The sequence below is a fragment of the Cupressus sempervirens genome, chromosome 7 (genome assembly GCF_028749045.1).
Source record: "Cupressus sempervirens isolate cs-2001-9-10 chromosome 7, ASM2874904v1, whole genome shotgun sequence".
NCBI classification, from domain to species: domain Eukaryota; kingdom Viridiplantae; phylum Streptophyta; class Pinopsida; order Cupressales; family Cupressaceae; genus Cupressus; species Cupressus sempervirens.
In genome coordinates, this window is record NC_143124.1 from 538,824,769 (window position 1) to 538,852,434 (window position 27,666).

Here is a 27,666-nt window from a genome sequence, read left to right on the forward strand (position 1 = left end):
TAAGGTTGTGCCTCTTATAAGCTATCACTGCAACAATGGTTCTTGCAATGACTTTGATACTCATTAACGCACAGAGTTGCCACCATGGTAGCCACAATGAAGATGCATTTAGCCACTACTAGAGATGAGTAAGAGAAGCTCATCTGCCCAGTTCCCACCATTTGAATCCACCCCGCCATCTAGGGCTTGATCAGATTAGTTTTGACTAAGATGCTTTCTTGCTAAAGTTTATTTTCTCAAAATCTGGCATACGATTATTAGTTTTGTCTAACTTATTTAAATTGGGAAACTTTTCTATAAGAGATCAGTTATTCAGAAGCAGACTTAAATTTTTTAGGCAAAGTAAGAATTGTAGAAAAAGGTTTCAAAATTTTGAATTTGCTTATTATTTTGCTTAAGATTTTCTACCTTACTGCCTAAAATTAAATCAAACTTTTTTAGACCAAGAAACCTCTCTATAAACTATCAATTAGCTCACAAACTAGCTTACGGTCATTTCAAAAGTAAGAATTATAGAAATGACTATTCTATTTCAAATTTGCTAGCACTTTTGTGCAAGAATAGGAAAAATGTATTGCATAAATTGGATTAGTCAAATTGGTCTACACTAGATGGAAAACTATTTTCAACGAGGAATAGGAGTATTAAATTGTGTAAATTCTAAACATTATTCCTTCTATTTTTTTAATAATAAAAATGAACAGTGAACAAAAAAGTAAATGCTATTCCCCTTAAAATTGTGTATTCAATTAATAATGATATTTTTTAAATGATTTATAAGATTCCTATGCAAGGAATTGTGGTCAATTTTGGTTTGAACTAAAGGAATGAAATAATGAAAATAAAAAAGGTGAGTGCTCAAAATTCATGTATAGGTTGTATACAACGACATGTAATAAAACTTATGGTTCTTTATGTTAAAAAAAAAATCTAATAAAATAATGATTAAAAGGATCTAACACAATCATGCTATGCCAAAGCAACACAATCAGAGGGAAGACTTAAACATAGTTACATATGAATTATTATAAGAAAAGTATAAAAAAATAAAATGGGAGTTTTATGTAATAGACATGCATAGAAAATCTAAAAGCACAACCAAGACATGCAACAATTATAAATCTAGATTGTTCGTAGCCATATACAAGTAAGATAACCAAAAACAAGAGGACTCAAAAAATTCATTTAGGAGACGATACAAATAAATACCATGAAGATTTCAAATATTGAATCAAGATAATTATACTTCTATAAATGATGTCTCTATAGGCAAGGAAATAACCTTCGTGGGATGCAAATTTCTTGCAACCACCCATGCTTGAGAATTGTGACCCTGTTTTTAAAGTCTATTATTATCATTTTTAATATCATTCAAATGTGTATAGTCTTTGGCATGTATCTCGCTCTTGCAATATGAGGATGGGCATTTAACTCATCTACTTTTTAACACTCCCACAAGGCAGGGACTCTAGCTCAACCAGAGTTCCTCTTAAAGCAATGCCAACATGTTATTTTTAAAAATCTTACAAAAGAACATATCCTTCAAAATGCACAAAGAAAATAGGTTTTACATAAGCACTCAAGAAAATGATTTAAAAAAATGTACATTAGAAACTTAACATTCTTAATTGAATAAACCTAAACACTTATTTTAAAATATTTTATAATAAATGTTAATCTTTTTCAATTATATGTAACTGGCAAACTAATTAGAAGTATACCCAAAAAACAAAGATGATACAACTAGAGATGCCCATTTAATGTTGAATTAATCCATACATTTATTTTTTAAAGTTAATAAATAGTTTGTTATAAATTAGGACTGAACCAAAATCAATACAAGAATAAAAATAAGTACCTAGAATTAAATACATTGAAAGTACTAGATTTCTTATAATATTTTTCTTTGAATGGCTTTGTGAAAAGATTTCTAAGGTTGAAACTTGCAAAATACAAGCAGCCACTAAAATTCTAAGACGTTGAAAGTCTTCAAACACTTAAAACATTGTTGAAGTTTAGAATTTGTGTGGACTTTTGTAATTTTTATAATATACATTTTCTTATCTTATATTTTCATGAATAGGTTTGGACTAATAAAGAATAAAATGAGCATATAGAATTTATAGGAAAAAAAATCATGATTCATTCAATATAACTTATATCTGATGAATGAAACAATAAGAACGTAGCAAGGAGTGCATTAAACACAAAAGTTAGGTTAGAGTGTTGACCCCTCATAGAACTTTTGGATGGAACTTTCAAATGCAAGAGAAGTTTGATTCAACTTCATAAAGGTGAGAGAAAATGTGCCTATAAAACAAGGAAGATGAAGGGAATACAAAATCATAAATAGTTTTAAGATGTGTTTGAAAATGTGTGAGAAAGCCTTAGAAGTTTGCCTAAAAGGAAGAATATTATACTGATTACCTTTACTATAAATGCTAATAATTTTCCCAAAAAAAGTTTCACAATGCAAACTGTTGTTTGAGAGAGAGAGAGAGGAAAACAGTAATCTGGCATTATACGCATAAAATAACAAATGGAAGCATATTTAACAGGATGATGAAATGAAAGAAACATAGAATAGATCATCACCACTAAAGGTCAAGCAGATACGTTCCCTACTCTGTTAAAACGAAGGATGTAACTATTATCGCACTTACCAGAGTTAAAATCTTCAGCTGTCTGAGTTTGATCTTCTCAAGTGATTTGCTATTTGCTACCCATAACCAGGACCGCTGATTCAACTGCCCCGCGACACATTGGTTCAGAAGTCCTTTTGTTTTTTTCCTTGTAAAATCTCACCAAAAGCTCGGCCTTCTCTACTGTTTCCTGCAATAAGAATGTATCATGTAAATATTAAAAAATTTCAAATGCATATAAAAAAAGTGCGAACCTGTAGTACTCACGGGTTTCCATAAGGCCTCGTTTGGTTGCTGGAACATGAGTGGAATAGGAAAACGAAATTAGAATATGTTTTATATTTGCTGTTTGGTAAGCTCAATCGGAATTGGGAATAGGAAGACATATTCCAATTTTGCCCCTAAAATGAGCATATGTCTATGCCAAAAAATATCTGTTATTGGAATAGGCCATTTCCATTCCCATTCCGATTTTCCATTAAAATTTTATTTATTTATTTATTTTTTTAATTTAATTTTTTTTTTTTGAATTTTTTTTTTTGAAATTTTTTTTTTTACTTTTACTTTTTGAATTTTTTTTGTTAAATTTTTTTAATAAAATTTGTTTAAATTATATCTATTTGTTTAAAAAAATGAAAATGAAAATGAATTAACTAAAAAAATAATAAATTAAAAAAAAAATTAGAAAAAATGTTTTTAAAAATACAAAACTTAACCTTATTCGTATTCTATTTTTGTACAACCAAACAATAGATTAACATATTCCCAGTCGAATTCCAAGTGCACCAAACATGATTGGAATTGCCTATTTCTATTCCCATTCCTCATTTCCATTCCTATTCCATTTTTCTATTCTAATTTTCTATTCCTATGCCAGCAACCAAACGGGGCCTAAGTGAAAAGAAAGAAACCTACTCATGATAGTGCAACTACTCTTGCAGGTGAGTTACTGAGAATCGAATATAAAAACTATTTCTTATTTACCACCATTAAATTTAAGCTATTTATCTCTTCATACGCGGAGTGGACATTTCTTGCAATGGCAAACAGTACGCATCGTCGTTAACCTGTGAGGATCTAGCCATACATTTAGAAGATTATACAGAGCACTCTTTCCAAAGAGAATTGTGTCCTTGCTAACATTAACTTCTCTCCATGTGAAGAAGAGACAAGTATAGATATATGAATATAAATATAGTTTATAGGACAATTTTCTCTAAACTAACTTAAGTAATTATGTGTGATTTTGAGTCAAACTCATTGACCCATATTTCATGAAGAGTGATTCATGAATTTATTTCTCGTGAAAATAAATGGATCTATTTTTAGTGAAGAGTGACTCATTGGATTTGGTAATTTGAGTTTGTTTTTTTTATGACAATATTATGAGCCCATCTAATTGTTCAATGTTCTCCATACCATAAACTAACTTTAGTAATTTGGTTCCTTTTTTTGTAAGGTTGATTATGAGCTCACCTAATTGCTCAATGTTCTTCTAGTTGAATAAGTAGTACCAAGAGCTATCGGATATAATATTTAGAAATTCAATCATGACCATCTTTTCCTTGTATGCATTACATTCTAAAATAAAATGATGTTCACTTTCCACCTTCTGAGAATTACAAAACATGCAAACTCTCTCTTCTTGAGGCTCTATTGGCCTCTTCCATAGCTCAGTCTCATATCGGAGCAAGTGAGAGTCGGTTCTAGGCTAAGCAATAAGAGTTTTAGCTCTCCAAGAAATATTAGCCTCTATGTACACCTCTTCGAGTTGGTCGCATGTAGGGTTGAACTCAATGATGTGATAAGTCTTTTTCCTTCTAGCCCATTTCCCCAATTACTCTTATAGAATTTCTCCATCACAAAGACCTTTATTTCTTTTTATGTTTGCATAGAATATCATCAAATACCACTTTATGCCACCTACTTGAACACAATCTTTCAATTCTTTTAAGATAGCTAATGAGGTCAACTATAACAAGAGCCTCGAAAGGTGCATCTCTCATTTCACTAAGCATGATATCATATGAAATATTGCTTTTGATTTTAAACTTCTTTGTGATCCAACGCTTTTCAATCCTCTCAATTTGTTTTTGTTATAAAGTTGAAGTGTTATTGACTCTTATTTCACATCCATAAAGAACAATCAGTAACACAAGACGCTCAAAAATAATTTGAGTAGTTTCCCAATCCCAAACCTCTACATCATGACACCTATTTTAAAGTGCATAAAGTGCCTTCCATCCTCCTAAAACGCTTTTTTTTTGTTGAAGTCAACCCTAATGTATTTATACTCCACAACTTTCTCAAGAATATTGTCCTCAAAATAGAACTTATGCTAATGTTATTTTTTGCTTTTAGAAAAAATTATGACTTTAGACTTATTCATATTGACTCGCATCCCTATGAATTTGTAAAAGAGTTCGAGTTATAATTAAATGAAATTAAAATATATTTAATGATTTAATTTAATGGTAATTTTATAAAGAAAATTCAATATTTAATTATATTTAATTAATTCAAAAATTAATTAAATAAAAGAATTACATTTAAAGATTTTATTAAAGTTCTAAGTTTGGAGTGTTTAGATTTATTTAATTTAATAATTATTATTTAGTTGTTCTATTTTAAATAATAAACTCTAAATAATATTATTAGTTGAATTAATAAATATATTATTGAAAAAGTGTCTCGTGATTAAAAAGAGAGAGTAAGCAATAATTTAACAAAGTTTATTTTAATTAAATTTCATAAAGGTTGTGCATGAAAATTAAAATATAATAAAAGATAAAGATCAACAATTCTTCTCACATGATTGCACAATCAAAGCCTTAAATGTAGGGAATAACTCTTTATCAGAGATTTAGAGTTTATTTTTCAATAACTGAGTTTTGGAGGAGCAATTTTTCAAGAAGAAGGGTTTTAGAAAAAGTGGATTATTTGTGTACTCTGTGTGATTATTGTTTTGGCATCAGATCCAGGTAGGATCTCGTGGTTAATTTGTACAGTAGTTTTGTTCTTCGAACTTATATCTTCTCCATGTCTATTGTGTATTATGGTTTCAGAATGTTATTTGGGTTGTAACCCTTGTATGCAAATTTGTTGTGCTTTGATTGAGAAATATCTGTGTATTCTTTGAAAAATTGTAAACCCTCGTATTGAAATTATTGCTCTTTGTTTCTTGATAATATTGGTGAATGAATATAGTCTTGAAGCCCTTGTTTGATGAATTGGGGGTTCGTATATGGATTTGTTAAAATCGAGTTGTACGCTTTGAAAAGAAAACCAAGTTTGTTTTATCAATTTCAGTTGTTTATCCCAGGTTTATATATCATATCCAATAGGTAAATTGATGTGTGTGTGTGTGTGTGTGTGTGTGTGTGTGTGTGTGTGTGTGTGTGTGTGTGTGTGTGTGTGTGTGTGTGTACTATGTGGAGGGGTTGTTGTTCTTTAATTATAAAAAAATACATATTAATGTCTTTGGGAGGTATGAGCCACTACCTCCTCCCCCCACCCCACCTATCTTACCCCTACCAACATGTAGCCTGCTGCTGCAATGACTCACACTACCTTAGTAGCATTGAGCGTTGCTCAATAGTGGCTCATGTTGCCATGGCATCGTTGAGCACTGTTGTCGCAACATTCATGCATGGCATGAAAAGCCCTTTGGGCTATAAACAAAGTTGTTAATATACTTTTTTAATTATTATGTTTTTTTATTAGTTTTCGTTTAAGTAATTTAAAATTATTAAATTTTATAATTTAATAAATTCTTAAGTATAGTTATATTTTTAATTATTATTAAATTAATTCAACTTTAATTAATTAAATTAAAAAGTATTATAACATTAAATTACTCAATGTTATTTTATTATTATAGTAATGATAATTATTAATAAATTGAGATTATTTATTAATAGTTAATTATTATTATTTCAATAGTTAATATTAATTATTTAATTTGGTTCAAATGAATTTAAATTATAGGTTAGTTTATAGGATGAGTTTTGGGAATGGTTTTCTGTGGTAAACCTATATGATTATTTTTGACTTATTTATTTTAAGTCTAAGATTGATTTAAATAAATAATTATTGTTTTGTAGAAATGGGTAAGTTGCTAAAATTGGGTTTTGCTTGATGGTACAATTTTATATGAAAATGATTTACTATACTAGGGATATGTTATTATTCGAAATCCTTGGTAAATATTATACTTTGAAAAGATGAAAACTTTAATGCCTATGTTTACTAAACTCTTATGTTTTTGATGACGAATTGAAATATGAAACAATGTTTAAACAACTTTGTATGAATCATTGAATCGTCTGAGATTCTAGTGAACTTAGAAACCTTAGTGAATCTGGCAACTAGAGAAATAGAAACTGAAACCCAGTTTGAGATTGAAAACATTACGAACTCTAATATTTGGAAATGAAAATGATAGCTTGAAAACTTAAATGTGATTCAACGTCATTGGAGCCTTAAGAATTGTAACTTGTTTTATGGAATCTTATGTATATGCTAATGCTTCCGTTATATTATTTCTATTGTTCTTAAGTTATTATCTTCTTTTTTAAAAATGTTTCGCAAACTTAGTGAAACTTTAGGTTAATTTCTTTTGGGTTCCTTGGTGGAGCGTTACAAACCACGTGCAATTTTGGCAACCAAAATGAGATTGTCTGCATAGAGGAGCAACCTTATTAGAAATTCACCTAACTAGATGCCCTCACCATTTTTCATGCCTAACCATTTTCAAGTTTGTCGATATATTGGCCAAACAGAGGAGGCAAAAGAGGACAATCTTGTTTGACCCCTATATCACTCCTAAAACACTCTGAAAATGTCATTTGAAGTTCTGATTTTGACTTTCACCTCTTCATACACCCTATGAACAATGACTCTGAGATTCGTAGGAATCCTCAATTCTTCAATCTTGAGCCAAAGTGTATCACTAGGGATGGTGTCAAAAGCCTTTTGAAAGTCAACTAAGCAACAAAAAACCTCATCCTTTCTCTCACATACTTTTTCGATAATGTATCTCAGGGTGATACGATGATCAACAAATGAGTGTTTCAGCCTAAAATCAGCTTGTCCTTTTACATGCTTATAATTTTCCTCGGTCCATTTTTTGATTTTGTTTTCTATCATGTTACCCAAAAAAATTGCAAATAAAGGGTTGGTCATTATAGTCTTGTAATTAGAGGGATTGTTAACATCATCGCTCTTACAAAGGGGTATAGCAAGGCTAATCGTCCAATGTCTAGGGAATCTATGTTGGCTGATATTAGTAAAGATTTTTGTAATGTGTTGTCCAAGGGTTTTCATGCCCCACTTGAGATACTTTTCTTGAAGTTCCAGCAAGTATTTTGCCTTATCAACACCCAACTTCTCAATACCCATCTCAACCTCCTCCATAGTGAAAAGGTCTTTCATATTGCTAACCAAGGGTGGCAGGTTTATCTCGTCTTCTTTTTCATAAAGTTTCCTAGCATACTCAAACCATTGAGTGGTTGTAATAATATTTTCAGTTTGTTTGTTCCTTGATTGTAGTTCTCTCCAAAATAGTTTGGGGTTCTTTTTACCAAGAAAAATAAGTGTTTCTCTTCTTGTGATTATAAAATCAATTTACTTCTTCTTTAGGATTAGCTAGTACACTTTAATGTTGAGGCTTATTTTATTAGACTCTCTTAGTTTTCTCCTAGCCAATTTAGATTCCTTATCGAATCACACATTAGTTAGACCATAATTTGTTTTGGATTTTATTTTCTTGGATCTTTTGCACTTGGAAAGCACCTTGTGCTGATGAGATTCAATAATGCATGGCTATTGACATCATGCATGTGTATTCCCTCCTCCTTATATACTATCTCAAGTGTAGTACTGAAGATGTCCACATTTTTTGAGGTCAAAAAAAATTGCCTTGTGAAGCTTTTTGTTGAGGGTATTGGACTTCTCAAATAAATGCAAGTATGAATTGAAAGCTATGGGTCCCTAAAGTAGGGTTTTCTAAAATATCTAAAGCATCAGGGTTAAGTAAACTTAAAGCTATTTGAGAGTATGAATATTAGGGAGCTTTTTAAAATTAAATGAAAAATAATAATAATTAAAATATCAAACTGTCAAAAGTGAAATAAATGAAAAAATTAATATTTTTGATGATGTTTATAAGATATCATCAGTCTAAAAGACCATGAATCACAACCTTACAAAATCTCTCTCTCTCTCTCTCTCTCTCTCTCTCTCTCTCTCTCTCTCTCTCTCTCTCTCTCTCTCTCTCTCTATCTATCTATCTATCTATCTATATATATATATATATATATATATATATATATATATATATATATATATATATATATATATATATATATTCTAAATTTGATCTCTTGCTATTAATCTTGACCATCAAACTAGCAATCTACCTTATATTATCCTCCACAAAGAAATTGGATGTGCTTATGTTAGCATCAGGAAGTCCTCTTACTATGTCTCGATATCTTAATATGTCATACATACACTCAATAAGAAAGTGACATTCAGTCTTAATTGCATCTTTTTGGTAGGACTTGCAAATCTTCTCCTCTCACTCACCTTTGGATCTTTCCCATCTACACGTCTTGCATCTTAGATGATGTGAGTTAGTCCTCATTTGAGTTGTTAACACCCTAGCCTTACCTTTAACAGTCGTCCCTAGGTAAGTTTTATCCCTATGTTCCTGAAATAATTGAAATTTTGATATAATGTATCTTTTTCAACCTAGGTTGTGATACCATATAGTAATTTGAAATTTTCTCATGATGAACTTCTTTATTATTTCACAATGTAACAAGAAATTGACCATATTGATGAAACAAACATGTTTGTTCAAATTTAATAAAAGTTGTATCCAAATAAAGATGCCAACCAACTTGTTGTGCATCATATACCATGAATAATCTATATATAACAAATACAAGACCTTGAAAGTCAAAATGAAACATGATACCAAAATGTCATCGAGCAATTGTCTATCTACATATCCTTCTCTCATAATCCATTAAAAGAATGCTCATCTATAAATATGGATCAAGCACTTTTTTCACCCAATCATGGAGAGGTTATCTCACCCGTGGCTCATTTTGAAATGAAGAGTGTACCAACCCCACCTTAGAAGCTTGGCCAAATGAAACTGGTGGATCAAAATGAATATGGTTGATAGAACTATGAAACCAACTACTTTCCAAATACATCTAAGTAGAACTAAATATATCTAAGTAGAACTAATCATAGATATAGAAGGGGAATGAAAGAAAAACCAACATATTTATGGAAACATATGCCAAAATATATAGCTATGGCCAAAAAAATTTAAGATACTTGACTTCCAAAAGAAAAAGAAAAAAATTATCCTCCTGTAATTACCTTCATATTCTTAACACCTTTTTCCATTTTTCATTTCAATATTATTCTCATAATATTATTATTCTTTCTAAAAAGATGTAAGTAAAGAAACATAGTTCTCATAATGAAATTTGAAAACAAAATTACTTTCCTTGCTACTCTATTCACATTCAATTTTATAAATAAAGATGTATTTTGACAAGATTTCTATATTATCAAAATATTCTTAATTACAAAAATCCATGCAAAGTTATAACGATTTCAAATCTACTAACATTGTACACTTCTTGAGAAAAACACAAGTAGTTCTATGACTAGGTTCCTATCATTGTAATGGTCTAAAGATAAATTGCATTTACTATTTACTTTTTTTGTATGATTGATTTCCTATTCTTTTTTTCAAAGTTCTATATCATGATTTTTTTGGAAACTAATAAATTGTATTGAAATATAGTGTCTCCATATTCACTGATATCTTATTCTAAAAATTAGTTGTACCAGTATTGATACTAGTCTCCAACATCTCTATGTACCCCTATCTCCCAATGTTATATCCCTTTTAAGGATTACCCTAAATTCAAATGAAGAAAATAGAAAAATGTAACTAGCACTTGCACCTTCAAATGGTGCAAGGGTTAAGATGCTAGTCTTGCATATTTTTTATGATGTTCTTAAATATTTATTCATAAAATCTTTTTGCCTAGTTCTTTGCCCCTATATTTATATCTTAGTCTATATTTATATATCTCTTTATTTTTATATCCTTGTGTCTCTCTTTCATGTTCCATTACTTGCAACACAAACCTTATGGACCTTACCACATATAGTTAGATATTTAGTCCATCCATTTCCATACCATGTTCAATTACTCCCTTATAATTGTAAGTGACTATTCGATTTTCATTACCCTATTTTGCACTATTCCCTTCTAATCCCACCCAAGAATTAACCCCTACTCCATTGTGTATTTCATTATCCCTTCTTAATTCAACTCTAGTAACTAATTATATTCCTCATATTTATCACTATCTCTTCCCAACGATACCTTTTCACCTAGTCATAGCTTATCCTAATTTTATTCACGTCTCTCTATTCTACAATCCACTCCTAATGTGTATCTTGCCTTTTCCATCCCTATCTATTGCTTCAAGTCCTCCTCTAACCTATTGGATGTTGAAACCATTTCTATGTAATCTTAAAAATTGATTATAGTAATGATGTTTGTACCTAACATATCCTTAGCCCCTCTCATTGTCACCAAGGCAAAGACAAATTCAGCATACAAAGTCTCATATCCATTTATTGTGTTAATTAATGTAATCTATCAAATTTTTAATGTATTCTTTACACATGACCTTGGATTAGTTTTGAAAGAAAAAAATAGAAAATCAATATTTTAAAATAAAAACAATTTAAGTTTTTGATATTATAATAAATTAGATTTTTTTTTTTAATTATAAATATTTTAAATAATAAATATTTATGTACTACATCTTATCATCTTCACACTCAATAAACCTATTATTACTTAACTTTTAAACCTTCTTAAACGTACTAAAATATAATTCAACTTCACAAATAATAGCATACACAAAGGGTGTGCTTAACAAATCATCCTTTCATGAGATAAGTCTTCACCTTTGAAAGTTAATGATTCATATAGATCCATCGACAATTGCCTAATACTTCCTCCAACATTATCTTTTATTTAATTTTGAAATAAATATAATTACTTAATATTAATTTTTTTTAGAAGGATCTATCAACAAAGACTCATAGAAAAAATCTTCTAAAAAACTACTATGTAAATATTTTCTAGGGCATCATAATTCAAAATACTAACGGAAAAATGATTTACACAATTATTTTCTTAAAAGAGTTTTCTATACAAAGAATATAATTTATTTTTTAAATGTATCTACGAGTCTTTTTACATAAGTGCATGTAAGATATTTTTCACTCTTATAAAAAGTCATAAATGATTATCTTATTTGAGAAAAAACTTGTCATATATTAAATTAGATTATATTGAAAAATAATTATTCTAGAATGATGATCCAATTAATGTATTATGTACTGACTTACTTATTTCATTTTTTGTATGACTTACCATTAACTCACCTTATGACACAAATGTATGAGAAAAAGCCACCCTTTTTTTGTTTTTTAATTGTCTATGTACACCTCTTTGGGCATACTTATTGTGAATAAAGGTGCAATTAAAATTTATGATTAAATTATAACATATAATCACTAAAATAAAAATTTAAAATCTTAATAATAAGTTATTTTATTGAAAATATATTTTAAATGTATTACAATACTATTTATAAATAAATTAAATAGTTGCTTTTATAATTATGATCATCTTAACAAATATGACATTTCAAATAGTAGTGCAACAAGATATTCAACTAATTGATGATTTATTTTCCTCTGTCGATAAATGTTGCTTTATTTATTTGTCTGCACAAAATCAAAAATTTCATCCCAACCTCGACATTAAATCCAATGGAAGATCTAAACTAAAAAAAAGCTATGAAACTAATTTCAAACTTAAATTATAATAATTATTTTATCAAATTATATCAATTTACAATTATTATATCTACATTTATTATCTATTTTATTTGTTACAAATATTTCTTGGATATTTAAATTTAACATAGAGTACTAATGTTTAATAGTCTAATTTGATATTAAATATATTGAAACTTTGTAGTAATTAAAATCTATTTAAGTCATGTTTCTGCAAACATGTATACTTAGTTTAATTACTACAATATGAAAATTATAAAATAAATGTGTAAAAATAATTATTAGATGTATTTTTATAGCTAAGAGCTATAGCGATCACATGTTTGAATATATTTTATAAGACACAAAGATAATTGCACGAGGTGAATTCTAACAACCAGTTCATTTGTTACAACAATTTTAAAAATGGCTTTATGTCTCGATCGTGTGAGAGAGTAAATGCACGAATGCAGTATGTTTGCCAATAAAAAGGAAATCATCACTAGTTTTTGTTCACGAATTTTCAGAAGGAAGCTGTGAAATTGTTGTTTAACATCCATATTTTACAAAGAATTGTACCAAAATAAGTTTTTAGAAGGTATCATGGAGAGTTCTGGTTCAACACATTTCTTAGAAGATTTGCAAGCTCCTCCAAGTACTCCATTACCCATCTAGACATACATACATAGATATCTCAACAAGGTTTATAAAACCCCCTCAAGAATGATCATTTAGGAGTATCAATCATTTAGCAATATCGAATGCGATAAGGGAAGATACACTGGTAAGAATGCAAAATTTTGTAATTGGGAATAGGAGGTCGAGAAGTACTGAAGGTTACTATTGTTAGATTGTGAGCAGGATGAGTCTTAGAGAACATTTTTGGGTTTCGAATAGTATAGTAATGGTGCAGGATATAATGTGTAGAATTGTAGAATTTTTTGGTAAGATATAACTGGTAATAGCATTTGGGGTTGGAACGAGATGAAGGACAAAGGTATTATAATGCCATTGGATTGGACAACGAGGAAGATTTGATTGGGGAAAGAAAGTAGATAATATGTCTTTTGTAAAATTAAAAAATGGAAGATAGAAATGTAATGATGATGTAAACATAAAATAGCTTTATTACGAGGGCTTGTTTATGCCATGGTTATATGTTACATTTTAAAGTGGGTTGATTTGTGACTTTATATTAGGACTTCAAAATAATGCAATGTTTATTTGTAATTGGACTAGGATTGAAGGGTTTCTTACTAGTTTCTTCCCTTCATGAGTCTTTGAACCAGAATATTTTAATATAAATATACATTTAGCATATTTCACTTTCACCAAAAAAAACCAAATTTTTTTCAAAGTATAACTAAATATTGAAACATCATATAGTTAAGTTTACTATGTGATAGAATTTAATATAATTAAAAATATATTTTAATTATTTGTATAAAAATTACTTATATCCATACCTGTTATAGAAACCTAGCTAAAATTTGTACAAAGTTTATAAATTATAAAATAAATTATCTTCTTAAGATATGTATAAGATAATTAGTCTACCATATAACTTTATTTTAAGAGAAAAGATCAATGAAAGTTGATCTCTTAGTATAAAAAATTATAATGTAATTCATAAATCTTTAAGATCAATTACATAAGAACAAACTAAAAATGTTCAAATTAAAAAATTTCTTTAAAGTATTGGTAATTGTATGAACATAACTTGTTTAATTAGGTTTACTATAAATTTAAGAAATCATATACAATTCACTCTATTTAGCTTTGTTATAGAGCTACTAATGAAACATGAAACTACAATGAGCAATGGTGTGAAATAAAATTTCAAGATATTTCTATATCTATAGAAATAACCTAAATCTAAATTTCCATCCAAAAAAAATTGCAATTCTTTATAGATTCTTTAAAAACTTGAATTTTAATTATATAATTTTTTATTGCTATAATAATAAATTTTAAATTTTAATTCTTGAACTACACATCCTAATAGATTAATTTCTTAAAACATATAATATTTTATTCAATGTATTGTTCCAACTATATAGACCTCCGAAGAAATGATGTCACCTATATTACATGTTTGCATATGGAATCAAGTTTTTTAAATGGTTATATTTAATTGCATATAAATTTTTGACAAACTTTTTTTATAAAATCTAGATCTTTATATTATTAAAGAAAATATATCGTTATATTTCATGTTTTGAATTTCCTTTTTGATCACTTTATTATGATGCACAACTCTCTAACTTTTTCTTCTGTGCACATGGACTTTTGAAATAGCAACCAATGTTGCTAGACCAATCATAGCTAAATGTCCATTCAGCATTTATGTCATGATGAATATATTACCTATCACTTGCTCTTTGTTGATATGCTGCTACTGACAAAAAGCCTACAATTACCAAAATACACAACACCCCCAAACATGGATTGTGTTTTATTCATTATTATTGTCAATTTCTTAGCTGTTCTTTTTTTGTCAACGTCTGACAATGTCAGATTGTCAAAATAATCTGGTGGAAAGTCTAATAGAAATAAGCCTATTGGCTTAATTAGAGATGACAATTCTTACACCTTTTATATTTAAAAGAATTGGAAAATCCTCATTTATGCTCACAAACTAAGTCTGTTGGACTCTTCCCCTTGGTGCCCTATGAGATATTTATAGTTTCACCATTGCCCTCCAGTCAAAAGTGAAATCCTGATCTTTACCGCAACCCCTCCTAAAATCCTATAAATAGGAGGAGGATTCAAGAGCAAAAGGACCCAAGTTTTAGGCATCTGCACTATAGGCACATTTAGAGTTATCATCTTTTAGATTTGTCATTTTGGTAGCACTTAGCACTCTTTTTATGTTATTTAGTATCATTTAACACATATTTAGTATATTTTATACTCATATTATAGCATTCTAAGGTTAGCATACTCATAAAATCTACATTATCACATAGATCTTGCATACATCTTTGTAGATTTTCATTCATGGAATACTCTCATTCTAGAAATGTCACTGAGATGTTGGTATGAGAGCAATCTTAGTATTTGTAGTTAGGGAAACATGGGATGTTTGTAGATTCTCTATTTGACAATGATTTCTTGGGTTTAGATTAGTTCATTGTCATTCTATTTGCACTCTTCTCAAAGGTCTCATGAATATGTGAATCCATTGTGTACAAATTGGTGCCCATCGTGGGCTTTGTCTCAAAGCCTCTTTGGTCTTCAAGTTTTCTTGCTAATCTTTTCTTTTCCTCTTTAGATCTGTGTTTTTCTCTAGTTTTTGGTGCAGATATGACCCATTGCAAGTTCTATAGCATTTGGGAAGCTTCATAAGAAGATCAATAGAATCTCAAAGACATTTCCAAGCTCACAAAGATTAGATCTGCCATTTTCCTGACACTACAATGCTTTTAAACATTATTTTAACACTTCCAACCAAACTTTTAACACATTTGAAGTGTTTTGTAATGTTTTTGAATATTTTTGTAGTGTATTTTATTATTCTTACATTGCATTTTCTTATTCTTACAACACATTTGCATTATTAAACAACACATTTGATTATTCTTATAGTGCATTTAAAACTTTATGTGATGCATATGATGTTATCTATCATACATCTGATATGGGCTATTAACCATCACATCTAACATTCATATATGAATTTTGGTTGTTTACAGACCTCTTCTAAGATTATAGGCACTCTTAAGTTGCTAAAATCGCGAGCCAGGAATGAAGACCCTAAAAAATGTGCCTAGTCTTTGCTATCTTTGAACCAGGTAAGTAGACCTAGACCCTCATCAATTGGACTATGGCATTTCTAAATCAATAACATAGTCTAAGTAGCAAGTTTGATCTCACTGATCTAATTGGAAGTAGGCCATTGCTCTCAACTAACAAGAGTTTATTAGAATGCCAAACCTTTTGTGAGGGTTAGTAACAGTCAAACAGGGAATGAACAAATATCTAGCTTAATTAGGAGCCCCTTTTTTCTTCTGTAGTTAAGGGCTCAAAATTGAACAAATCTTGTCTATCATGTTTAGGAGATCAAAGTAGTAGGGATATGCTCTCATTCTTCTAGAGTGATCAGACTCCCAAACCTGTTTTCAATTTCTTCTTTTCCTACTTTTTACTAGATAAGTTTGTCCACCATAGAAGGGCTACCTCCCAAGATTTTCCTTAGCAGGGTTGGTGAGAGGGAATGCCTTCCAATATTGCAATCTTAATTGAATGCAAGCCAACCATGTTTGAAATATAGCCTTCCTCTAGTAGTCTCAGCAAAGATTGTGCCAAATCTCCTTAGCATTGGTGGGAAGCTCTCTATCACAGAGAGTTAAATTTGAACATTGTTGGGTAAACACTAAAAACTTGTCCAGGAAGCCATTTCTTTCATTTCTAGGTGTGTGCAGGCTTAATTCTTTGTTGTTCCTACTATGATTATGTGTGAATGTGTTTGCGGTAATACATAATAATTTCAAATTTTCATACCACGACCCTTTCAAGAAGATGCAAGGACAAACTAATATGAAATAGAACTTAAAAACTACTGAACAACCTAAAAACAATGCATCCAATTCATAAAACAATGCATTTGACCTCTTCTATAATGCATTTACATCCTGAAACAACACATATGACTGATGAAATATTGTATTTGAATATTTAAATAGTGCATATGACGTGCAAAACAATGCTTGTGAACTATGAAATAACGCATATACTCATTGAAATAGCACATTTGAGACTTTCTATAGAACATTTGAGGAAAAAACTAAAACAAAGGCTACCTGTAAGTGCAATCTTTACAAATGAACTATAGATTTGGATACTCTTTTCCCTTGTCGACATTCTACCAAACTGAGAGATTATGAAAGTGACTATCACAATTATTCAAACAAGCAATGTTCTAACTCCAATAGAGACCCTTATCCAATAGTTATTGTTATTTCAGCCTTGCATATCAAGCCAGAAATGAAAAGGAAACACACATTTTTTCCCTATCCGACTTCGTGAGTTTGAATTTCACCATTATCAACACTGTCAAACATCCTTCCAAACATAGCTTATTGCTTAACAAACTACGGTCTACAAGGAATTTTCATGTTGTCAAAATACAAATGAACTAAAGGAATCCTACCTACATCTCATGCTACTATGAAAAACCAATGTATCTACCAAACCAAAACAATCATCTTTTGTGGTTAAGTGCACAAATAGCCAAGAAAACTATTAAATACACACAATCTTTGAACCTCGATGATCCTACTACACCTACCAGTTATTCACCAAATACAACTACCCACGAGTCACCCTTTTTCAACCAGACCTCAAAGCCCTCTTTCAAAAACCAACATGTGGGATGAGAAGAGCATCAAAATAAAAAATGAATATTTTTAGCAGAACCCTAAGCTCGTTGATATCATGGACAATATACTTGGAAAACACAAAGAATGCTACTTGTTAGCATTAACACAACGGGTTGCCAAGCTACCATCTAATTTTGACATTTCAAATCTTAAATGAGATGAGGAAGAAACACCATTAGATGTTACACAAAAACTACAAGACTTACAACTAGAATTGGAAAGGATGAAAAGAGGGAAAATCCAGCCCACAAAATTTAGCCTTGATAAGGTGTGCTCCCTTCCTTTTGACAAGAGCATCACCTTTATGCCTTTCTTGTAGAACATGCAACTACCAAAATGCAATAAGTATTTTGTTGCATCTGATTCTTGAGATCACCTTAGACAATTTTATACTCTAATTATGGAATTTGTCTATGACACATCTTACTTAGTTTAGTTATTTGCTAGAAGGCTCAAAGGACAAGCCATGGAGTGGTTCTCAAAACTCCTCTCCAATATCAAATCATTTGATCAACTAGCTACTGTGTTTATCACACAGTACTCATATAATATTGAAAGGAAGACCACCATGATCGACCTATGTAACACCAAAAAACTGCCAAGAGAATCCTTCAAAATGTTCCTATAAAGATGGAAGCATACCTTTGCCAAATATCATTAGGACATTCCAGATAAAGAAAAACCATTCATATTCATTAATATCCTCTCCAAACCGATGAATTATTAGCTGCAATTTCAAGGTCCTAAGGACTTTAAAACTACATTAGAAAATGTAGCCAAAGTAGAAGAGGCCCTAATAAACAACAATATCATCAAGATATCAAAAGATGGCAAGGGTTTCTCAAAAAACTTCTCACATACTCACAATACATCTAATCGGTCTGTCGATAAATAAAATTTATGGTGGAGAAATAACAACAAAGACACAGTCAATGATGGGGTGGTTGAAGCTAATCCTATTAAACCACAAACTCAAACCCATCCAAACTAGCAGTATCCTATCGTCAATAACACCAATGTGAATATGAGACAAGACCCACCCAAACAAGATGATGTTCATCCATTTTACCTATACAACATGGATACTCCTTCGGCATCCAATCAATAAGTAGCCTGTAATCAAGATCCTCCAAGAGGATACCAACACTACTACATTTAACATCATTTTTCGACCAAAAATTTTGACCATCAACTAAATAAATTTAGGGTGGTCGAAATGTAAAGGCAAAATTTTCATTTTTTTACATACAGGACCCGTGTTGGTCAAAATTTTGACCAACACAGGGCTTATACATCCGCAAAGTTCAAAAAACATTTGTCCAATTACATTTTTCGCACCCGGTTTCATTTGACGTTTTTGGAGCATTTTCGCATGGTTTTCTCTGAGCTCAGTTTCGTTTCAGGTTTTCTCCACCCACTTGATTAATGATGCCTGCTAGCCTTGGGAATAATATGAAAGGGGGCCCTGTATTTGCATCAATATAGGGGGGGTGGAATAGTAGTTCGAAACTCTCGATATTGTATTTCTTTCATTCTTCCTGATGTGCTCAACTTCAAAAGTTGTTCCATTCACGACCTCCAATCACACCTGCATCTCTGGTGGTTGAGCAGAGGGATTTGTCTTCGAGCATATTTCCATAGGTACATGTGTATTTTTGTTGTAGGTTTTTATGATAATATTGAAGATGGAAGTGAATACTGTTACTATCATTATTATTTTTTATGCCAAAGTTCAGCGATTGTTGTGTAATATAAATGGGAGAGTCTCCGCTCAAGTGTTTTTTCTCAGTGATGTTTTGATGATAAGTGTTAAAAAGAGTCTAGTTGCAAAAAGAATGTAATGTACTTGTTGTTTCATTTTATTGAAAGTGTGTAGATGCAGATTTATCATTTGGAATGTTGGTCTATTGTAACAACTATTATACTTTTTGTTATAGTAATGAAAGAAAAGAAAGGAAATGTATATGCAGAAGCTATAGTTGTAAAAGCTTAGAAGAAATAATAATGACAATTTTTTTTTTTTATAAATATCGTTGTGTTGGTATCATATTTTTCTTGTATTTTTGTTTTAATAATACATAATTATATTGTATCATTTAGACAATAGTTTCATATTCAAAAAAAGAACAAAAAGAAAAAAAAATTGAGTGTATTTCTCTCTTCAACTCTAGAACATTCAACTTAAACATCAACACATAAAGATAATAATTTGAAATCTGGTGTGTTTAGTGCTTGGAGTTGTACCCTCAATACCTAGGCCATGTGGGCTATAAAACATGATATTCATGTGATTCTATGTTAGATTATGATGATGATAATGAATAATCACCATCTACTACTAGCTCATGTAGTGATAAAAGGTCTTCAATGCACCTCTAACTACAAGTATGCCATGGAAAACTTGTGATGGAGATGACTCCCCAAACTAATAGACTATCATGGAAATTTTTTGATGAAGATGACACCTACAAATACTGGACTATCTTCAAAAACTTATGATGAAGATGGCACCTAAATTTACTAGACTATAATTGAATTGATGTACTTTGGATCCTTCACAAAAAGTCTCTGTCATTTTGTTAGAAGATGATTTATCTTCTAGTTCAACCAAAAGAATCTCTCTCCTATATTTCAACATTACATTTAATTGTTGCATTGCAATTAGGTCTTCCTACAAGGGTTTCCATTTGGATGAATAAAAAATTTCTTGGTGTTTTAAAACTACTAAGCAACAAAATGCTTAATACCAAGATGACAATACTCACACAGTCTAAAGACTAGCCAATTCTTATTATCAATTGTATGTGCACACCATTTGGGCCAAACTTCTACAAAACCAAGGGTGGTTTTCTACTCTTTTGGCTCTGCAAAACCAGGGTGGGTATACCCAAGGATGATACAAGACTGGAAAAACTGTATGAGAATTATCTTAGTTTCATTCTGATTCTCATCTCAAATTCTCCAATACATGTAGGTTTGGTGTTGTTAGTGTTGTGTTCAATGGGTGATGCACATATGTTCAATTAGTTCATTTCTATTGGTGGCTAGTTTTCTTTGGCATCTTGGTTTGTTTTTTGGCCTTTATGGCACCTTGTGGGTTTTTATTTTATGTTTGTTATTTTGGTTTGTTGTTCTTAGTTTTTAGCTAGTTCTTTTGTTTTGCATTTTAGTTTTTCTCGATTATGGTTCTATTCAATATGTGTCATTTCTCATGATCTTATTTTCTTGTTACCTTATCTATGTGTCATTAGACTTGATGTTTTTTTTTTGTAAGGGTTCAGGCCCAATCGTTCTTTACTTAATTAGAATAATAATTTTGGAATAACATCATCACATGATATTTTTAATTATTCATCTTTGTGTTAATTCTATTTTGTAAGGTGTCATAGCTTGTGAACATTTTTTCCTTCCTTCTGTTGGAATTAGTGCTATGTTTTTTAAGAGTTTGGGCCACCTCCCTCTTTTCTTAATTAGAGCATCATCACATGCTATAGGTAATATATATCATAAGTGTTTATTGTCTCTTTTCTATTTATATTTTATATGGATTTCAATGGTACAATATTTTGTTGATATACATATTTAGGTATATATGCAAATGTGCATCAATGGTTTAATATATGCATTCCTCTAGTAACTTGTGAATGTTATAATATAAAAATTATGTATCTTTTCTATTTATCATAATTAGCTTTGATAGGGGAATGATGATGTCACATAAGGGAGAATAGTGATGAGGTAACTTTCTAAGCATGTCACTCCTTGCCATGTGATAAAGGAGTCCCATAGGGCCAAAGAGGGACAAGGGGACTACCTTTGGGACAAGGAAGGAGGGAATTCCTAAGAATTATATTGTGAATAATCCTCACAACATCTATTGTTGTGAACTAATACATATGCATTATCAACCAATAATAATAAGGTAGAAGTGATGAAGATGAGGAGAATGGTGACAAGTTCACACACTAGGTACACCACCCCATTTGTATGGAAATGGAAGCATAAGGATAAAAGGGATGGTATATCATTTCTTAGGCCTAGGTAGGGGTTTCTTGGATTCCTTATCACATCGCCTAGTTTTTTACTTCTATAGTTAAGATATCTTAGAATGTGATTTAAGAAATCCACTTCATTTGATATATATTTCCTTCTAAATTAAGAATGTCTAATTATGATGTGTGATGATAATGTTCCCTAACTAGTTGTAAAATTTAAATAAAATCCAAAGGTACTCTCAAACCCTCCTTAATTTTATAATAATCCTTAAATCTAGGGAAAATATATATATTAATATCTAGGGGATATTATATATCCTCATGTGGTCATAGCCATACTTGTAAAGTAGCATATCTAGTGTAGCAGGTACACACTTCCCCTCCACAATGTTATTATTCTCTCCCCTTAGATTGGGATCTCATTGAGATAGGAGGGACATGATGAGATTCCATAATTATATTTGGCACTAGAGTGAAGAGAAGAAACTTTGTCTCCCTTGGCTTCATGTTTCCTTAATCACACTCATGAGGTAGAATAAGAGCCTATACAATATTTTCCTCCATCACACTATCCTTATCTCCTCTCGAGGATCTATTTCTTAATTACATTAATATTTAACCAATATAGGCTTGGGAGGGATGTTGCAATAGGGTTCCCTTAACTCGACCATAGCAACATAATATTTTTCCACCATGGCTTAATGTAGTACTTAACCAATATCTTCAGGTGGTGTACCCAATCATGCCTCTCTATTTACCCTTTTGCAAATTCTTTTACTTTTCTAATATTAATTGTAACTACAACAATTCACTTTGATTTATTTATAGAAATTTCAATTTAACATGTATTATTTACATATTATTAATATAAATGTATATACTCTAATTTTGATATAATCATCATAAGCATGCATACATACATACATACATGTGTGTGTGTGTGTGTATGTGTGTGTGTGTGTAGACACACACACACACACACACACACACACACATATATATATATATCTATATATATACATATACGTATCTCTCTCTCTCTCTCTCTATATATATATATATACACACACACACACACACACATTTCTCAGTTGTACATGTATGACTGCTTTTGATGTTCTTTTATTGATTGTCTATGCTACATTTTTATCTATTCTCCTACCTTACTCATCGATTATAAATTTGGTTCAACTCTAATTATGTTTGCTCTTATCCTTAGAATATTTTCTTCCCTAGATACAAAATATTTTATAGACCTCTGTAAACCTTCTCTTATTAATCATACAGTTATACTATTATCATTTAGATCTATATAGTTTTGTGAATGAATAGATAGATATTCATTGTGCCTTTCAAATGAGTTGATCTTTGATTTATATCTTCAATGGTGGGGATTCATTCATCTTCATCGTTTCTTCCCTTTGAAATGGTCACAACCTTTCAAAATTATTATCTTTTAAAAGGGCCATGATCCCTCATTATTGACTCCCTTTAAAAGAGTCACAACCTTTCCAAATTATATTTTTTTGACAAGATCGCAACCCTCAATAACTATGTCTTTGGGAGGATTCAATTTTTTTTTCTTATTCCTATTAATTATTTCTTTAATGACTACTTCCCTTTGATCTTCACCCCTCTCTCCTCTTTCAAAGGAGTTCTTCTCCCTTCTAAATCCTATGTTTAGGGAGTCACAATTCTTCATTATATATCTCTTGAACTTTAGTTTAACATAATTAATGTGTAATTGTATTATACTATTTTGTATTATTTATTGAATTTTATATTCTAATTCTATTATTACTATTAAATAATATTTTAGATACCAGGTATTAAAGTTTTTCATTCCCAAAATGACTTGTCATCAAGCATCTCCAATTTTATCAAAATACTTTAATGCGAGTATCTTCTATTGCACAACTACTATTTAATCAACACATTGAGAATTTCTAAGGTTTTCAATTTCAAGAAAATTTTTCTTTCATCACTCCAAGAGAAGGAAAAATACTTTCTTATAACAACATCAAATGGATTTTGATTGACCCAACCTTTGCACAATAGCATGACTTATGAGCTCAAATTTAATAAATTTATATATTTTTGGTTTGCTCTATTTATTTTCATATTCTAGATCAGCTAAAAATATAGAGCCAAGACAAAAACAAGACACTTCAAAACACAAAGTATACCCATGAATCTATGAAGAAAAAAAGTACATAAAGTATAACAATGAATATATCAAATAGAAGTGCATACATTGTTAGATAAATTTTATTGTATTGAATACATTTTTTGGTTTACCCCTAATGCTATCAAGAATGAGTCTCTAATAACCACTTTTGATGCCCCTTGTTGTGATTTTCCTAAGTTTTTCTCTAAATTCATTAATCCAAATAAAGAAAATAGGAAAATATAGCTAGAGATATAATCCTTACTCAAGAATATACTTCTTATGGAATTAATTGTAATGAGGGTTGAGATAGAAAATACACAATGAGGTGTCTTAATTATCACCATCCCTAGGCCCAATAGAATAAACTTTATCCCCCTTGGTCTCATATGGTCATTACCATACTCATGAGTTGGCGTACCTAGCTGAGCATGTACATCATTCCCATACATCACCCTATCATTCTCTCTTCTTATTGGTCCATAAATATTCTCATTTAGAGAGGAAGTGCATGAAGAGGTATCCTAACTATCCCCAACCATTTGCCTAAGAGTAGAAAAATTATCTTACTTGGCTTCAAATGGTTGTAACCATACTCATGAGGTATCATAGTACAAAAATATTGTACATAATTCCCCTCCACCGGGCTATCTATCTCTCCTCTTGAGGACTGCTTTATTAGTTACCTCATTAAATAACCCTTACAAACTTGGAATACAGATTTCAATAGGGTGCCCTTAACTCAACCCTAGGCCCAAGAAGAGAATATTATTGCCCTTTGGCCTCATGAATTCCTTAACTAATCTCATGAAGGTGCACCTTGTGAGGCCTCATTGTTTCCCACCTTGCACTGTATTTCCTTCCCTAATATGGTTGATTATTGCAACAATTCATTTTGATAAATACTTATATATTTGGATTCAACATTTATTATTTGCATATAATTGATCTATACATATATACATATAATTACACACACACACACACACACACACACACACACACACACTCAACTCTATATTATTGAAAAAATCACATACAATATTTTTCTATACCATAATAATCTAAGATTTAAATAGATTGCTTTACTTTATATATGGCTTTTTCTATTTTCTGTATGGTTTCTTCTATCGTTCTTATAATGATTATACCAATTACAAGTTTTATCTATTTTTCCTACCTAGTTTGTTGGTTCTGAGTTTGGTTCAACGTTGTTTATCTCTTCTCTTACCCTTAAAATATTTTGTTACATTCCCCCCATACAAAATCTATTTTGGACTAATGCATATCTTCTATTATTTATCATATAGGTCTACTATCATCTTTCAGGTCTACTTACATTTATTCTTATGAATAAATAGATATTCCTTGTGCCTTTCAAATGACTTGATCTCCTCTTTATATTTTTAATGGTAGTGAGTCATGCCTCTTCATCATGTCTACCCTTTTTAATACCTATAACATGTCATGGTCACCACCTATTGAGAGTAACAACTCCTCATCAGTGGGGCCCTTTGAAATACTCATAACCTTTCATAATTAGTAAAAGGGTAAAAACCCTTCATACATCATCTTTGGAAAAAGTCACTTCCTTATTTTCTTCTTATTCATTTTTAATTGTTCCTTGGATGAAACCTTCCCTTTTATTTTTCTTCTCCTCGCTCCTTTCAAATGAACTCTCATCCTTTTTAAATCTTATGTTGAGGGAGACACAAATCTTCATTATATCTCTTGACCTTTCATTTAACTTTTTAAACCTATAATTATATTATATTACATTATATTCATGTACACTGATTTATTTTTACATTTAAATTGTATTATAATCATTATTTATTATTATGTCATATTTTAGAAAGCATACATTGCATTCCTCTCTTCAAAAGAAAAGAATTCCTCAAGCAATGATGCATGAGCATATTGGGTTCTTTGGCAATCTTGCATTTACTAAAAATATTTTCTATTTTATGTACTAGTTTGTTGTTTGGGAAAAATATTTCCTGTTTGCTTTCTTTTTTTTCTACATAGTTGAATTATTAATAAGGACCTATAGTGGATCATCATCCTATGTTTCAATCAACTCATTTGATCTTGTCAAAGAGGTATCTTTATATTTTCTTGAGGTGTGTTTATTTTTGTTGGTTATAGAATGGTCTTGACATTCGAGTGTCAACACACTTAAACATTTTCATAATGTATGTCGAGTCAAAATATCAATAGGTGTTGAGTCATAGTTCATGTCGAACAAGTTAGAACGTAGTATGTGCCGAGTGACTCAGGAAAGTTTGTGTTGAGTAATAGAAATGTTTAGATGTCAAGTGATCCAGGAACATTCATGTGCCAAGAAATACAGAGTAAAACAAGTACCAAGCAAACCAAGAATGTAATAGGTGTCAAGCAATCTAGAAATAGTTCATGCCGAGCACCAGTAATGCAATATGTGCCGAGTAACACAAGATCAACATAATAGTTTGTACCTTCAAAAACTAAGATGCAAAACCATTTTTGCATGACTCAAGAAAGGATAAGAAAATAAGATCAAAACTTTGCACTTACCTATGAAATCAACGTGCAGCCAATCAGAAAATTGGAAACAACATGCAACCAATAGTTAAAAACCAAAGATTTGAGTGGGAATTTTATGTTTGTGATTGCATTGAAAACCCTAAGTCTAAAATGTCTTTATAAGGAGACTATGGCAACATAATTAAGGTTTTTGAGAAGGTTGCTAAGGTTATTGAAGGAGTTATCAAATTGCAGAGTTATTGTTGTAGAACAAAGAAATTAGCAGAGGTGTTAAGGACTTAGTGAAATGGATAGCAACTATACATCTAGTTGATCATAACAGAGCAAGGGATACATACAAAGATTAGATCAAGCAGGGATCATAATAGGAAGAGAAGATCCAATACCTGGACCCAACAATTAGAGATTGCACTCTATCAGGTCAAATGTTCTAATACTCTCTCATAATTGTATTGGAGATTGAAATCCTATATTGATAAGTTAGCTTAATAGCTAGGTAGGAGAACCTTTGGAGAAGGTGATGGAAATCCTATTGAATTAGGTGGGTTTAACAACCTATTTGTAAATCCTTTAACAGGGTGACACTTCTTGTAAAGTGTTTGTAAATCCTTTAACTAGGTCACTATTGACACAGTGTAAAGCCTTTAACAGGGCAGACCATCATAAGTGGTTGAATATATTGCTGCAGTGATTTTGTGGGTGTCATCCCCACCCCAGTTTTACCTTCTTATTCTTGGAGGGTTTCTGGGTTACCAAATCTCTTATGTCATATGTGGATGCATGCTTTCATTTCATATTTGCTTATATGTTTACTTGCATACACTTTACTTTTAGTTGTGTGTTAATGAGGGTTTAAAAGGATAAAAAGTTGTTACTTCTGATTCACCCCCCCTCTCAAAAGTATTCATCCCATTTGAACATTCCAAAAATTGGTATCATAGCTTAGTTCTCACAAGGAGAAGCCTAACAACTTGGAGAAAAAGATCAAAAGATGGAAGTCTTCAGACTTGGGAAGATCATAGACAATCAAGTGATTGATGTGCACCTTGCTCTACACAAGG